Consider the following 5,479-nt stretch of genomic DNA (forward strand, 5'->3'; position numbering starts at 1 on the left):
GGAGCTCCGCGGCCTCCCGCCTAGCGCCGCCGTCGCCGTGCCGGCTCTGAGGAAGCCCGGGAGCCGCTCCTGGCCCGCTCGGTACCCACGCTAACGCCAGAGCGAGAAGAATTTGGCAGAAGTTTCCGAGCGGTTCCTGCCTCCGCAGGGAGACGCGTGTTCTGGGAAACGAGCCCCCGGGCCGCGGGTCAGGGCTCCTGTGAGCGTCGGCCCCCGAGCTCCTCGTGGCTTTGGCCCTCTGCGAGAGCTGCTGGTTCAGGGGAGGCTGAGCTTGCGAATGTCTTGTTCTTGGCCATAGGGATCTACGCACCTATAGTGGTTTGTCTACGTTCATTTCGTTTTGAAAAAAATGTTACCAAGTGAGCATAGTGCTTAAAACTGCATTAAAGATAGTATGGACTCTTCCTTTCATCTGAAAATAACATAAAAATCCCTCTTGAAAAGTAAATCTTACTTCCAGAGGAAATCAGATGATTTGGGGTTTTTAGTAGGGTAAGTTTTTCTCTTACCCTACAAAATAAAAAGAGGAAAGATTGTCAGTAGCGTTTTTGTTTGAGGAAGGAATGAAATCTTTGATGTGTAACTTGTTTTTTAACTGGTTGCATTCTACTGAGAGCTAATTGGCCTGTTTTTCAGGAAGAAGCTAATCATAAAACAAACCTCAGCATAATTGCAGACAGAAAACATCTTGAGCACACCACCCTTCAGTTATATAACTAAAAAAAAATGTTTTCTGTCCCTGCCTCGTTTTAGTGTGATTTAAATTATCTTTTTTTTGTAGGATGCACACAATGATACCAGCTCTCTTCCTGCTTTAGGAACCTAAAAGGAAAAGAGGAGCAGTGATCTAGAAAGACAGTATTTGTAAAATTGCAATAGTTACAAGCAATACTTAAGGTTACTGCTTCTGAAGAGGTACCCAGAAAAAGCAAAGCAATAGGAGGGAGATTTTGGAGTTTTTAATAGGACAGAGCATTTACACAGCTGGAGTATGTGAAGGACCTAACTCCTTTCAGTTGACAACCCTTGAAACAACATTGTATGGGAACAGCTGTCAGGTGGTGAGTAGCCATATCTGTAGACAAAAATGTAATGAGCATTCAATGAAAAAGTTGGTTAGAAGCTTAAAATAAATTATTGAAAAATTACTTCAGCACTTTGTCATGTTAGTGACATATACTCACAGAAATTATACTGCTGCTGGTGAGGTGTTACCATTATGTTAGGATGTGGTTCATCCCTCAAGTTTGCTTTCACAGTCCCCCATCAGCCAAGAGGCACAGGGAGGCTCATGGCACGGTGGCTGGAAACTTCCATTTCAGGTGGGAGCCAGGACTCGGCAGTGTTAATGTTACTGTTGAGAATATTCAGAAGTATTTTGCAACACCAGTGAAATGAGTTGAGAAAATGCAAAAAATGCTATCTGCCACCCCTGTTTCACTGAAGGTTATGGACAAAAGAGGTGAAATGTTAACTGCTTTCCTGCTTCAGCCCGCAAACTAGCTTTGTGATACAGCCAGCCTTTGGTGATACCATTAAATGTGCTAGATTGAGCTGTACTTCAGGCATATAACTTTGCAGTTAGTGTTCGGCACATCAGCTGATAGTTGGGGATAACATTTTAAGCTGCTGCAGCTAAGGCTAAAGATGCTTATTTTCTAATTATTATAGTTCTGGAAATACCATGCGATTTTAATGCCATTTTTATTGGGAGCTTTAACAGTAAGGTGTTTGCAAGGAAAGATTTACCAGTATTTGATCCTACTTTGATTCTCTTGCTGCATTTTTTGAGGAGTCGTGGCATTAAACTTGCTGGTGTGGTAAACCTAAAACTGTTAGCAGGACTCCAAGCCTGCAGCCAGTTTGTATGAGATAGACTGAAGTAATTAGAAAGATAAGAACAGATCTTTAAACTAGAAATTAACAGAATTATTCATAAGGTGAAATGTTTGACAAAAATTAGCATTTGTTTAGTGTTCAAAATTAGATATGTAGCACCTAAGGGTGTGATAATGACCTGTAGCAGAGCAGAAGTGAAGAAATCAGGTGCTGCAAAAGTCAGTTAAATGAGGTAAAGATGAGAAAGGAAATGTATCAGTAGTGAGCTGCATCTTCATCCATTAACATGTAGTAGTCAGGGTGGGAGCATTTTTATAAAGTATTTGTATCCTTGATTTTGAAAGAGTTATTTTTCTTTTGACATGTGTGCTTCCCATTCTACTCTGTATTTGAGAGCTCATAGTCTGAGCAGGAGGAGATTTATTTCTGTGACATCCATTTGATAGTTGTGAGATTAAATCCTGTAAAATATATCAGGGAGGCCCAGAGTTCTCTGTGATTTTTACGAAGGTACTTTTAAAAATGTGATTCTTGTTGGAGTTGTTAGGGTTGAAGACAAGGTGTGTATAAATCCATCAAGAAAAAATACTGCACATTTTTTTTTTTCTGTTTGGTTAGAAAAGTAGGAGCACTTTTACTGGGTATTTCTCCTGCATATGCTGGTCCACCTAGATGCTGACTGAAGACTGACTGATTGCTAGGTCTCAAGGCTGTCAGTGTTTTACTTGTTTTCTTTTATGCATTTTTTTGGCCTGAAATTGTCTTCCTGCTTTTCCTGTTTGCAGCTGTTTTTAACATAAATACAACTTTGATATTTAAGGAAAATACTGTGGCTTCCTTGAATGAGTGTAAACTGTCTATACCTACTTGAGGAGGCAGGGAGGAGGAGGTGTAGTTGCGTCACTGCTCCAGAATTTGGGACCTACTGGCTGCAGTCACACCTATGTCCCAGGCTTCCTGTGGGCAGCTCTGCCTGTCATCTGTAAAGTGAGGTGCTTGTCTTGGCAGTGCTGGAGGCTGAAGCTGAATGATGAATCCTGTAGAAATGCAGGTTTTCCATGTATGGTGAGATAGATGGACAGGTTTCTGTCATGTGTACAGGAAGTAAACAAAAGGCTGTCTGGAATCACTGCTGTTCATTTAACAGCTGGTTTAAAAATTATACATCTTGAAAGCTTTTAGTATTTCACTTTTAAATATTTAGGGAGGTGAAGGCATGCTGTTTGGCAGAGTACTTAACTGCAAAGAGCTTGAAGAGTCTGGTTAGAAAATCATGGAAGTACAACACTGGAGATACACTAAACACTTTACAGAGTAGCAACAACCTATAGAAAGGTGTTAAAGATGTGTTACACAAGTCTGGTAAATATACAGGGAGAAGGAAAACCTGTGACTATAAATGTGAATAAATGCTTCTGTATTTTTAGCTCAATAGAAATGTAGTTTATGGCATGGATGTGGGTGGAGATGCCACATGGTATATTTTTATGTCTGGGAGAATGCAGCATGAGAGAATTTCATCACCTTTCCATGTATGCCTTCTAGCAGCTGGCTTGACAGGGAGGCAGTCATTGAAGGATCTTATACTGTCAGCCTTGTCATGTTAATGCATTCAAAATGAATTGAAAATGAACTTGGATATCTGACTTTTTTTAGAAATTTAAGAGGTTTTTTTGCTTCGTATGAGGGATATATCTTTTAAGTGATATATTTCTGTATTGAAACAAGTTTTTGCTGCGCGTAAGCATATTCCATTTATTTATTCTTCAAGATAATGGCAGCTTGTGGATCAATGCGTACTGATGCTTTGAGGGGTGGACATGTACTGCCAGCTCTGGCTGTGCTCTACCTGGGGAGTGCTATGGCTTTTTAAGGACTTAATTTGAGGAATTGGATCCGTGTATGTAAATACTTTCTTTAACAGGTGTTTTCCTGGGCAGGTTATCCATATGGCTCAGTGCTGTGTTTCTAGAAGTGGTCAGTGCTTGCTGTTTCAGTAAAAGGATAGAAAACCTTTATTCTGTACTTACAGTGTTCTGTGTGGCGAGAAGGGGCATTCCTTCCTTGTCTCAAGCTGTCAGCTGTGAATTTTACTGTGTTTTCCTTGTCTAATCTGAGGTTTTGTGCATTGTATACTCAATCTGCATTGCATTTAGCTATACTCCTTCATCTGCCATAATTTAGCACAGTCAGATTTTAAAAAGAACCAGTCATTTTATTATAGCCTCTAAATGTTACTTAGTTCTGACTTCAGTTTTCTGGTTTCTTTGAATCTCTCCTTGCTTTCCTCAGGGTTATGATGAACTTTTGAATGCTCAGGTTATTCCTGTTCTGATTTGTCACTGGCACAGTGAATCATCATGTGTTTCCCAACAAACATGATGGGAAGGCAGACGCAGGCCTTAATTGAGACTGTGATTCTATGCAGGCATTCATCTGTTTCTGGTACTCGGCCGAACACTGATGTGTCACTAGTCAGACATCTTGATTCAGTTCTCTGTAGGACATGGGTTTTGTTCAGCAAGCTGGTGTCAGATGCTTACAAAAATATAATTTATATGAGATACAGTCCATCATTTAAAATGCAAGTGATATTCTGTTTAATGTTTGGTATTATGCTGGTCTGCACCAACAGTGGGTGAAAACTGGCCTTTTGCGTAACAAATTGAAACTGTTGATGCTTTTTGTTTCCTCAAGTGGGTTTAGCAACAAGGTGCATCATTCTTGTAGAAGCTATGAGTCAAGGCTGTGTGATCTGTGTTAATAAGCAAGTTCTCAACTGTATTAAATGCTTTCAAGATTTGATTACAAATTTTTTTTTTCCCCCCAGGGAATGTAGTGGGATAACAGTGTATTTAATTCAGTTTCAAGTAGCTGTAGAACTGGTTTTGCTGAGCCTTGTTTGTTTTCCACTTGGTGTTTTGTACCTTTAAAGCTTCTTTGGGATGGCTTGCTTCTGGCATACCCAAAGGTAGATTGTGAGTTTTCTTCAGAACAAGTGCTGTTCAATCTGGAAAGTCACCTACAGTGAAAATATTGACTCGTTTGGTATGTGTATAGTTAAATATACTTTTTTTTTGTATAAAGAAATGTTGGGTTGTGTTAGGTGATTGCAGTGGTTCTTTGGGCACAATTGTGATTCTCGGGAAGCTATCTTGGGTGCTTTATCCTAAAAGGAATAAAAGGAGTAACATCCAACCAACTAAAGAATTTGTCTAGGTTTCTGAAGCATCAAGGTTCAGATTTCTGCTTAACTGTGAAGTGTGGCAGCAGGAGGATTGCTGAGTTCCTGTGCACATTGTGGAAGTTAGTAGATGGAAGAAGGGGTGCTGCTGCCTCAGACTTGTTGGATAGCTTTGAATACCAGACTGGCTAGCAGAAATCTTCAGAGAAAGTAGCTTGGAGATCTTGGTTATTAAACTTTGGGTTGGGTTGCAAAGATAAAAGCCATTGCTTTACATTAAGAAGTGTCTGTATTTTTTTTGTGTGGAGCAGCCTTGTGAATGAGATCAGGCATCCTACATCAGCAAAGTCATGTTAGTTTGGATTAGCTTTTAGTTAACTATGATACTTTAAGAAGATAGTCGGCCTATAGTGCTACATTAACCAGCAAATCTCACAGCCAGCTTCTCTGAGACCA

This window comes from Merops nubicus, unplaced genomic scaffold (assembly GCF_000691845.1).
Source record: "Merops nubicus isolate BGI_N331 unplaced genomic scaffold, ASM69184v1 scaffold34095, whole genome shotgun sequence".
NCBI lineage: Eukaryota > Metazoa > Chordata > Aves > Coraciiformes > Meropidae > Merops > Merops nubicus.